A 12,763-nucleotide genomic window follows, 5' to 3' on the forward strand; every position below is an offset into this window, starting at 1 on the left:
GGTTTCTAGATCGAAACCCTGAGCTGATAAGGTTAAAAAATCTAGCGTTCTGCCCCTGAACAAGGCAATTAACCCACTGTTCCTAAGTCGTCATTGTAAATAAGAACTTGTTCTTAATTAACTGGCATAAGATCTGCATGTATACAATGTTAGAAGACATTTTACGTTGTCATTTAGCAGATGCTCTTATCCAGAGCGATTAACAGGAGAAACTAGGGTTAAGTGTCTTGCTCAAGGGCACATCAACCGATTTTTCACCTAGTTGGCTCAGGAATTCGAACCAGGAACCGTTCGGTTAATGGCCGCAAGCTCTTAACCGCTATGGTATCTGATATGATTAACTTAAAGCGCTGTGGACAATTTGGTGAAATTCCCGTGTCCATGTTCTAGAGCCGACACCTGTAAATAAATGACCAAAGATAGTTCTTGTTTATCATTTTTTTCAATAATGCACAATACCACAAATGTAAGCAGACTGTTTGTAGTTTGATGTATACCTTGTTCCAATCCAATTTGTCCGCTCTAAACTTGAATATTGTCTAAACAAGTAGTTGAGGATGGAGTTGTGGTTGTCTCAGTTGAAATCTGAATGAGAAAAGATAGCCAACAAGCATAAATACAAATCATTAAAACCCTTCTGATAACAGGAGCTATCTTGTCGTTTATAAGTTCATAACACATTCATAACCCATACATAACACATTCATGAGCAGTCGTTAAGCATTTCATAACTAATGTATGTATCAGATTAAATGTGCATCATTCTGTACCTGAATGTCCAAATCAGGTTTCATGGTGTGAGCCCTCCTTATCAGAAAGTGCTAAAGGTGAAAATCGTATATGAACATACTAGATTCCTTTCCTTACACAGAGTTAATTACATATTGAGATACACTATTGACCATGAGGCACGTGTACTGTACAGTCAGTGACCATTACTGTACCTTGAATCTTCTCACTGGTTCTGCTTGTGGAGGACCCTGCTGTGGCTGCTGCATCAAGGGAATCCCACCTGCACCTTGGACTCCCTAACCAGAAGGAAGAGTTATTATTATACATTTATTATAAATTGTAAATGATGGAATGCTCAAATGTTCAAAAAATATATATTCATGTATTTTCCTGGTATGTAATACCCTCTCGCCCTCCGGTGATCATGTCGCATTCACGTCAAGTCGGAAACTCAGGACCTCCGAGTTAAAATTAACATAAGTTATTTGCGTAAAGAGCTTCCTATTGGATAATTCTTATACCTCCCAAGTAGTAAACTCACATTCCAACTCTTCCGCCTAGGTTAGCAAATTTGAAATGTCAGCGTTTCTCAGTTTCCGACATCAAATGAACACAGCATAAGTTTGAATACATAGCGTCGACTATACCATGACTTGCTGTTGTGTAGGATTCATACCTGTCATTTGAGGGTAAGTAAGTAAGGCAGCTGTTTAAGGGAGAATTGGCATATTAATTACTGCAAAGCCTTTCCCATTGTTTCTTCTCATATAATACTATAATAACACCAAAAAACAAAAGCATAATGTGCAATATAAACATGCAGGTCAAAAATGTGTACAGTGTATTTCCCATTTTTAGAACTCATAAAATGTTAAAATAACAGAAAATAATATATGTAGCAGAATAAGAGTATGAAAGTGTATTTATTTCGGGTCATACCCGATTAGCTGGTGGGCCAGTATACTGGTACTGCCCAGGGAAGTTAGGGAACGGTTGAGGCTGCTGCATCCCGACATTTGGGAATCCATAGGGACCAGCGGGGACAGCTTGGGGCTGCATGACATACGTGGGGACACCTGGAACCATCTTTATGAGTGAGGGGAGAAAGTCGTGCCAAATTATTGAGCACTTAGATAAAAATATTGTTTTCCCTCATCTCTCCCTAATACACAATTGACTGTCTGTTGCATAAACTGTTATGTGAAATTATTTATAAAAAGGTGTATAAGTAGTTTAAAAACAGTTACTTATTTGTTTATCCACCTGTAGTGAACAGTTACTGTATAATACATTTCTTGAAATAGAATGAAAATGCAAACAGAGATATTGATGACTGACCTGGGCAAACATAGGCTGCCCAATCAAACCAGTGCCACCAGTGAGGCCAGGGTTCAGGCCCCCCACCACCAGTCCAGGGTTGACCCCAGACACAACTCCACCATTTAGACCTCCCAGCAGCCTCAGCTTCTGAGAAACGGCAAAGATAGATATGATATGACCTTTAATTCTATCAACAGCTTCTTCTGAAGTGTGCTCTCATTCAATACTTCCCATCAACCTAATAGCATTGGATTGGTGAAGGATAAATATGTTTTTAGTGTCCAGCATCCTACCTTGCCAGCATTGACCTAAAAAGAGATCATTGAGAAAAAAAATATTGTCTGAGTCATTTTGAACGCTAACATTAGATGTTGTACATTGTTGTGTGATGATCATGTGATATACTCACATTGAAGTTGGTGGCCATGAAGGCTACAAAAAGAAGAAGCTTCATTTTGCAATCTGGAATCTTGACAGACAGACCACAAACGTGATTACTGTTGCTAAGCTACTGGGGCTACTGTACTATATACATTATATAGATTATTTGCTGCTAACAAAATGATCGAATCATATATAATGTTTGAATATGAAGGCAAAAATACAGACCTTAAGGTGGTGAAAATGGTTTTGTTTCAGGTGCTGTCCTCCAAGCAGTATTCTCAGTTGCCCTCTAACATTTGAACATAGCCTTTTATTGACGTTTGATCTTCTAAAGTTACCAATTAGAACAGAGCCCAGAAATGAGAAATCTTCATGTTGGTCACCTAATGCACATAATAACAGAAGGGACCAAATTAAAATAAAGCCAAACACATTGTGTGGTTTTAATCTTCAATGACACCAATACCTGGTCCCCAAAATTAAATCATTGTCCATTGTTCCAAATATTACTAAGTGACCACTAGTGACCGCAGTAGGACCGTGAAAGGTCACAAACAGATTAAACAACCAGGTTGTAATCCTGGAGCCCCGTGACCTAAGTAAAGCATGAAATCCATATGGGTAAAGAATCTAAGAATGCAAATCAACATAATATGTTTGTAGATTGATTCTGTATACATTTAACTATATGCACTATGACAATTGTTGTGGTTTTAACAAATAATGTACTCATGTACTTATGTACACCCTTAAGCAAATGCATGCTGTACTTATTGCTTCCTAAAGAGATTGTGAACGGACTTGTGACATTGTTAAACCTTAAACTGCCTATTTTCTTTCACATGCTGTAACAGCCATACACTTATGCACATGTTCACAGGACCCATGCTTAGTTACGACACTTCTCCATAGTGGTTGGATAGGAAGGGTGTCATGCAGCTCATAGGTTGTCTGAGATTGGTGTATCCGACTACAGTATTATAGGTAAATACCACCTAGGTGAGTCTGCGGCTGTATTGTGGTAATAGAATTTCATGTCATTTGTGAAGTATGAGACCAAATGCCCCCACTTTGTTTTTTAATTATATGTTACGACTAATGACTCATCCTTTTTGGTTATACACACACATTGAAAAACAGTTAGACTATTGTCCAAAATATTATAGAATATAGTTGTTTAAAATATTTCCCATAGTATGGTTCAATCCATAATGGCTTGTGTTTGTCATGAACATCTTACTGAAAATGTGAAACATTTTAGTGACATATTTGTGGGTTCATGAATGAATGGGCAGGGAAAGTTCATAATGCAGTATGTGAACTTCACTGTCGTACGAAAGCATGTGCAGCTTGTTCATTGCATAGGAGTAATATTCTATGAAATCAGTGATCATTTTTAAACATTTTGCACAAGGGGAGTTTTTAAAGATATACACTATTTAAGTGCCACGAAACTGTTCGAATTAGAGCACTCAAAACATAATGTGAGAAAATGCTTAGGAAGCAAGAGGGTAAAATTGACTGGTCACTTGTGCTGAATAGTATACGGGTAGACAGTGCCTGTGAAGCCTTTAAAGTCAGTAGTGATGTTGGACGGGCGGGCAGGTGCAGGCAGTGATTGGTTGAAGAGCATGCATTTAGTTTTACTTGTATTAAAGAGCAATTGGAGGCCAAAGAAGGATAGTTGTATGGCACTGAAGCTCGTCTGGAGGGTTGTTAACACAATGTCCAAAGAAGGGCCAGAAGTATTCAGAATGGTGTTGTCTGCTTAGAGGTGGATCAGAGACTCACCAGCAGCAAGAGCGACATCATTGATGTATACAGAGAAGAGAGTCGGTCCAAGAATTGAACCCTGTGGCACCCCCATAGAGACTATCAGAGGCCCGGACAACAGGCCCTCCGATTTGACAGACTGAATTCTATCAGAGAAGTAGTTGGTGAACCAGGCGAGGCAATCATTTGAGAAACCAAGGCTATCGAGTCTGCCGATGAGGATGTGGTGATTGACAGAGTCGAAAGCCTTGGCCAGGTCAATGAATACGGCTGCACAATATTGTTTCTTATCGATGGTGGTTAAGATATCGTTTAGGACCTTGAGCGTGGCTGAGGTGCACCCATGACCAGCTCTGAAACCAGATTGCATAGCGGAGAAGGTATGGTGGGATTTGAAATGGTCGGTAATCTGTTTGTTGACTTAGCTTTCGAATACCTTAGAAAGGCAGAGTAGGATAGATATAGGTCTGTAGCAGTTTGGGTCAAGAGTGTCCCCCCCTTTGAAGAGGGGGATGACAGCAGCTGCTTTCCAATCTTTGGGAATCTCAGACGACACGAAAGAGAGGTTGAACAGGCTAGTAATAGGGGTTGCAACAATTTCTGCAGATAATTTTAGAAGGAAAGGGTCCAGATTGTCTAGCCCGGCTGCTTTGTAGGGGTCCAGATTTTTCAGCTCTTTCAGAACATCAGCTGACTGGATTTGGGAGAAGGAGAAATGGGGAAGGCTTTGGCGAGTTGATGTGGGGGGTGCAGTGCTGTTGACCGGGTTAGGGGTAGCCAGGTGGAAAGCATGGCCAGCCGTAGAAAAATGATTATTGAAATTCTCAGCCAAACTCTTTTTCTTTTGAAAAGGTAGCAACAGCCAAGGTAGCCAGTGCGCTAGCAGAGCTTGAATGCTCCAAAGCCACAGGCCTGGATAATATTCCTGCAAGGATTCTTAGAGATTCTTCTGAACAAATTGCCCTTGTATTTGGCATACAGTATCACTAATCTCTCTCTTGAACAATACCTCTGTATAAGAAGAGGATAATGTCACGCCCTGTCACGCCTTGGTTCTCTATTGTGTTGTAGGTCAGGCCGTGACTAGGGGGTGTTCTATACTTTTCATTTCTATGTTGGTGCTCTTGGTATGGTTCCCAATAAGAGGCAGCTGATGTTTGTTGTCTCATACTTAAGTTCTCCATTGTTCACACCTGGGTTGTGGGACATTGTTTGTGTTAGTGTGTTTAGCACTACGGCTTTCACGGTCGTTTTATGTTTGTTTATGGTTTTGGTAGTTCCACTTTGAATAAAGATATGGAACTCAAATAACGCTGCGCCTTGGTCCGTCCTTGTTAACGACCGTGACAGATAAAGTCTGACCCTGGGAATTATAGGCCTATCTTCAGTATAACATCAAAGATCCTGTAGAGAGTTGTACATGAGCAAATGCATGAATATGTCAACAAAGTCTAACCTTTGATTTTCAGTAAGGGTTTAGAAAAACATACTCATGTCTGCTTTACTTACTATCTCTGCACTTAAGTAAAACTGAGGCAATTATTTTTTGGTCCAGACCTAAATTGTGTACGTCCTCTGGAAACAGAGTGGATATAGCGGGTGAGGTGCTGACTACCAGAACCTGTGTTAGCTATCTGGGATGTATCCTTGATGGAAGCTTTGGGGCATGGTCACTAAAGTGTTAGGGAAGGTTAATGCCAGGACCATATTTTTTGCTAGAAAGTCCAAGCTGCTTGATAATGACTCCATTTTGACTACGCTAGTACTTCCTGGTTTGAGGGCTTATCTAAGCTTTTGAAGGGGAAGCTCCAGATAGCCCAGAATAAGCTGATCAGGGTACGAAGTAACTGCAATGATGAGATAGATGTTGATCTTCTATGTTTTTATGTTTTATTATCTCTCTGCCATACTGTCAATCAAATCAAATCAAATTTTATTTGTCACATACACACATGGTTAGCAGATGTTAATGCGAGTGTAGCGAAATGCTTGTGCTTCTAGTTCCGACAATGCAGTAATAACAAGTAATCTAACTAACAATTCCAAAACTACTGTCTTGTACACAGTGTAAGGGGATAAAGAATATGTACATAAGGATATATGAATGAGTGATGGTACAGAGCAGCATAGGCAAGATACAGTAGATGGTATCGAGTACAGTATGTACAAATGAGATGAGTCTGTAAACAAAGTGGCATAGTATAAAGTGGCTAGTGATACATGTATTACATAAGGATACCGTCGATGATATAGAGTACAGTATATACGTATGCATATGAGATGAATAATGTAGGGTAAGTAACATTTATATAAGGTAGCATTGTTTAAAGTGGCTAGTGATATATTTACATCATTTCCCATCAATTCCCATTATTAAAGTGGCTGGAGTTGAGTCAGTGTCAGTGTGTTGGCAGCAGCCACTCAGTGTTAGTGGTGGCTGTTTAACAGTCTGATGGCCTTGAGATAGAAGCTGTTTTTCAGTCTCTCGGTCCCAGCTTTGATGCACCTGTACTGACCTCGCCTTCTGGATGATAGCGGGGTGAACAGGCAGTGAGTGATCAACCGTGTTCGATCTTGCCTAGCTCAGAGAAATTAAGGCTGGCTCTAACCAGAATAGAAAGAGTGGGAGGCCCCGGTTCACAACTGAGCAAGAGTAGAAGTACATTAAAGTGTCTAGTTTGAAAAACAGACGCTTCACAAGTCCTCAAATGGCAGCTTCATTAAATAGTACCCGTAAAACACCAGTCTCAACTTCAACAGTGAAGAGGTGACTCCGGGATGCTGGTGTTCTTTTGCCCATCCTAATCTTTTATTTTTATTGGCCAGTCTGAGATATGGCTTTTTCTTTGCAACTCTGCCTATATGGCCAACATCCCGGAGTCGCCTCTTCACTGTTGACGTTGAGACTGGTGTTTTGCGGGTACTATTTAATGAAGCTGCCAGTTGAGGACTTGTGAGGCGTCTGTTTTTCAAACTAGACACTGTAATGTACTTGTCCTCTTGCTCAGTTGTGAACCGGGGCCTCCCACTCTTTCTATTATGGTTAGAGCCAGTTTGTGCTGTTCTGTGAAGGGAGTAGGACACAGCGTTGTACGAGATCTTCAGTTTCTTGGCAATTTCTCACATGGAATAGACTTAATTTCTCAGAACAAGAATAGACTTACGAGTTTCAGAAGAAAGGTCTTTGTTTCTGGCCATTTTGAGCCTGTAATCGAACCCACAAATGCTGATGCTCCAGATACTCAACTAATATTTTATTTTATTTCACCTTTATTTAACCATGTAGGCTAGTTGAGAACTAGTTCTCATTTGCAACTGCGACCTGGCCAAGATAAAGCATAGCAGTGTGAACAGACAACACAGAGTTACACATGGAGTAAACAATTAACAAGTTAATAACACAGTAGAAAAAAAGAGAGTCTATATACATTGTGTGCAAAAGGCATGAGGAGGTAGGCGAATAGTTACAATTTCGCAGATTAACACTGGAGTGATAAATGATCAGATGGTCATGTACAGGTAGAGATATTGGTGTGCAAAAGAGCAGAAAAGTAAATAAATAAAAACAGTATGGGGATGAGGTAGTTAAAATTGGGTGGGCTATTTACCGATAGACTATGTACAGCTGCAGCGATCGGTTAGCTGCTCAGATAGCAGATGTTTGAAGTTGGTGAGGGAGATAAAAGTCTCCAACTTCAGCGATTTTTGCAATTCGTTCCAGTCACAGGCAGCGGAGAACTGGAACGAAAGGCGGCCAAATGAGGTGTTGGCTTTAGGGATGATCAGTGAGATACACCTGCTGGAGTGCGTGCTACGGGTGGGTGTTGCCATCGTGACCAGAGATCTGAGATAAGGCGGAGCTTTACCTAGCATGGACTTGTAGATGACCTGGAGCCAGTGGGTCTGGCGACGAATATGTAGCGAGGGCCAGCCGACTAGAGCATACAGGTCGCAGTGGTGCTTTAGTAACAAAACGGATGGCACTGTGATAAACTGCATCCAGTTTGCGGAGTAGAGTGTTGGAAGCTATTTTGTAGATGACATCGCCAAAGTCGAGGATCGGTAGTATAGTCAGTTTTACTAGGGTAAGTTTGGCGGCGTGAGTGAAGGAATCTTTGTTGCGGAATAGAAAGCCGACTCTAGATTGGAGATGTTCTTCTAAAGAAGATTGCTTCTTTAATCAGAAAAACAGTTTTCAGCTGTGCTAACATAATCGCAAAAGTGTTTTCTAATGATCAATTAGCCTTTTAAAATGATAAACTTGGATTAGCTAACCCAATGTGCCATTGGAACACAGGAGTGATGGTTGCTGATAATGGCCTCTGTACGCCTATATAGATATTCCATAAAACATTTGCCGTTCACCTGACATTTTAATACTCTTCTCGAAATAACTGAGTCATTCTGATCTATACAATATATTTCTACGTATAGAATATATTTCTATCCATCTGAATGTTCTGTAAAGTTGTTACCCTCATCAACCAGGCATCTATGATGCCAGTCTTGTGTTGCCCCCGCTGTTGTGTTGGCATTTAGTGAGAATTTGTAGGGTTTAAACAGTGGTGTTTCATTCAGCTATCAATGAGTCTTAGGGAATTTCCTCTCCAACACCAAATTAACAATACCTATCTAGATCTCTCCCACATTCCCAAGAAAGCAATTTATTCTGGTCAATGGTCAATAATAATAATAGGGAATGAATAGCAATTAGATTGCAGGACATGGAGAGATAGAACCTGCAAAGATTGACATCCATTGAATACATTTATTCAATGGATTGCTGCAACCTTAGTTTAGTTTATTTAGTGACGTATTTAAATGCATGTTTCATGAAAATACATGTTTCTTGAAGTACACCTTGGACAAGTAAGCCTTGTCTGAGCCGTAACAGCCCGTAGGGGCAGGAGACTACAGTATGTCTTGATTCTGTAGCATGAGGCAGCTTGATGTACAAGACGCTAGTCTTTTGCATGTACAAGACACTAGTTGTCGCAAGGCCTTACCCGCGATACATCTCCTTAATGCTGAGTGCCAAGAAGAGAGGCATCAGTTCCCATTTGGTATGACTTGACTGTGGGTTGAACCCCCACCCTTCCAATCTCAGAGTGGACACTCTAATCGAAGACAGTACAGATTAAAGATAGGCAGATACTGTTTTTCCAATAGGCAATGTCATGGCGACTTTGGCTAGCTAAACTCATGTTCAGAAACAGGTAATCGGGTCTAACAGCCTTCTGCAGTCGAACTGTGCATGTCCAGGCCATCAAATCAAAGGCACTCCTTCGATATAAAGTTATTTTTGATGAAAATGAAAAAGTGTCTATTTGTCACTTCCACTAGGTTGGAGTAATAACATGTTCAACTACTTAAGAAATTGGCTCGAATCTAGGTTGTCCTTTACATTAAGAGAAAATTAGCAATGGAAACATTTTTTAAAACTTCTCTCATTGACTTCTCAAACCCCAAACCCCGCTCTGGTCTGCTTGGTCTGTTTCGCAAGCGTTCCCGGATGACACGCGATGTTGCGCCTCTGGATTTAGAAACTCTGTGCTCTAACCACAAGGCCACTGAGTTGCCTCATGTTTCATGAGAAAACGTCATTAAAACGTGAACAATGGATAAAGGTTAATTTGAGAGATGCCTTGGTAATTTGGAAATGAGTCATCTTTATTTGAGGGCAATTCATTCAAATACATGATGAGGGTTATAATGGCAATCACACTGTCAGAAATTAAGTTAAGAGGAGGAATAACTGTGAGAATATACCAGTGGAGTATTTGTTCTTGTTGATGTGGCCATTCCATGGAAAGGGACAGAATGCTGTGAAAGGGATTTAAAATGAGAGAGCAGGTAAAACACTTGCAAAAGTATATCAAGGTCCATAATACATTTATTTGCGACTGCGATGTAGTCTGTGCAATCTACAGTTGTGAGCTCTAAAACCTTTTTATAATCTGGTGCCACAGTACATGTTTTTGTGACAAACTATTACTATACTTATGCCAAACTACTGTATATTATTGGATACTACAGTAGTTGTTCCTGCCAAAGCCAGCACCTGGATCTAGGCGCACTCCTGTGCACAGGATTTTATATTGATGTATTGCTAGGATATGTTAGGGCCGTGTTGCACACACTTGCATTGTGGCAATTGTTCTACTAATACCACAGAACAACCCAATCTCATTCACCAGATACTTAAGCCATCTCCGCTTAGCACAGTCAACCTGGGGAACTTTTTAGTGCCCTCAACTGTATGACTAATGAGTAGAGGTGGCCCATCATGTTACCTTGACTCTAGCTTTGCCTGCCTTCCCTCCAGCAGCTGGCTGCTGGATGTTGTTTCCTCCACCCACAGGAATAATCTGACAGGAGAGATTATGAGGAGAGGATGAGAGAGCCTAAATCACCATCATGGGTCATTGACATCAAGGTGTGAACACTGTTAAATGGGATGTATTTGGTGCATTGAGATATCTAGGTGTACGACACTATAAGACATACTACTGATACAACAGCAATGATATACCTGCATCAACATTGAAGCCTGGGGGCCTCCGATGCCATTTGCCTGTGGCAGAACTGCAAATAATGGTACAACCTGTAAAGATATGTTTAAACAGTCACACTGTAACACAGATTATTTTCAATAGAAACTCCTGATATCTCTAGGCTTCTGGTAAATGTTAGAGAAGTGAAGTTGGACAAAGGAGACAAACCCCATTGGCTAGTTGAGGAAGCTGTCCCTGTTGTAGTGGCATGCCATTGGCTGCTCCCACCTGTTCTACAGGAAGTGCCCCACCCTGCTGAAGAGCACCAATGGGGACCAGCTGGGGAATAGTTTAGACCAGGAGAAACAGTTTATATTAGAAATATGACATGTTAGACAGGTAGCCCATAGTACAGATGCTGGTTCAGAAGTTACTTTTTAAAATGCCTGTACTGCAGCACCAGTGCATTGTCTATATGATTCTCTAGTAAGTTTGCTTGCAATCATCTAACAAAAACCTATGTAATTAAATATATAAGTTATATTTCTGAAATATGCCACTGATGGTGTAGTTATATTCACTTTACAGTTTTTTTTAAACCAGGGACACTTTTTAACCACCCACACTGTACCTGTGCCAGAAAGGGTCGCCCATTTGAGGCAAGCCCATTCATAACCCCTGGGTTAACAGCATTACCGACCATGCCTCCATTCACAACTCCTCCATTGCCACCACCACCACCCTGGGGAGTAATGCACATTATCCTATTACTTAGCTCATAATGCCTTAACTTCTCTCACTGAGTCATACTGTCCACACTATTTCTTTATACTTTATTGATACATTTGTCTATTATATTGTATTTATGTATAACATTATTGTAAAAGATACTCAGTGATTGTAAAGAAGCTCAGAAAGTAAATGTATATTAAGACAATTTTATCAACAATATCTTATTGTTAAGATGTTTAAGAAACACACAATACCTCCAGCCGCCACCTACAAATAAAACCAGGAAAGCACAGTGGACGCTATCAGACCTGGGTCTCAAATTCTTGAAAAATAATTTCAAATACTTTGTGCCTGTTTGAGCTTGCCTACATGTAGTTAAATTAACTTTAAAAAGTCCCAAAACTGGAAACCCTGAATCTGAATGTGCCAAATCTGGCACTACTAGCAAACTCAAGCAAACGCTCAATGTATTCAAAATAATTTCCAAGTATTTGAACCCAGGCCTGGACGCTATGGTAGCTACAGTATTGAATAAATATTTAAATGTGTCTTACCAGGAGAGCCATTGTCTGAAAGATGATCCACAGCATACAAAACATGTTGCTCTGCTTTACCAAACAAAAAAGAAAGTCAGAAAAGCATCTCATTGTTGGAAACATATAACCGATAGGAGCAATAACCCTGTGTCATGAATTTTCAATCAATACAAAATCAATAATTGAAATGTGATTAAATTGCATGAAGGCTGTTCCATGAAAATAGTTAAGTTGTCATCTGTCATACCTCTGTGAATGATGGCAGTTTTTCAACTCACAAAGACACTTCTGAAGATGACATGTTGTTTCTAGTTTTGCTCTTATAAAGAGCCACTTCCTCCATGTCCACTGGTAACAGTCCAATCAGAATACAGCTCTAAATGTTGATCTCACAATTGTGGCTTGCTGACCGAAAGAGGGCCTTATTCAAAATCACATGGATTGCAAACCCAGACCAGGAATCTGAACCATATTATCATATTACGATTATATCCTTATTATAAGCCTTTGTTGGATGAGTCAACTGTTCACCTGTGGTGGCTGTGTAAAATAGATGCCGGTTATTATTTTCATTTAAACTAAAAGAGACAAAGCATCACCACTGACGTGAAAGTGACATCACCAACCACATCTTATTACAATTACTTCCCTATTATGTCATTGTACAGTACAAATTATCAAATAAGAATATAAAGAAGGCTTGAGTGTAATTCAGTGTAACCTAAAAACTAAATACTGGAGTAGTTTCTCTTCATTGTATAAATGTATCATAGTGCATGAAATAACTTTATT

Source organism: Oncorhynchus mykiss, chromosome 19, assembly GCF_013265735.2.
Source record: "Oncorhynchus mykiss isolate Arlee chromosome 19, USDA_OmykA_1.1, whole genome shotgun sequence".
Taxonomy (NCBI): domain Eukaryota; kingdom Metazoa; phylum Chordata; class Actinopteri; order Salmoniformes; family Salmonidae; genus Oncorhynchus; species Oncorhynchus mykiss.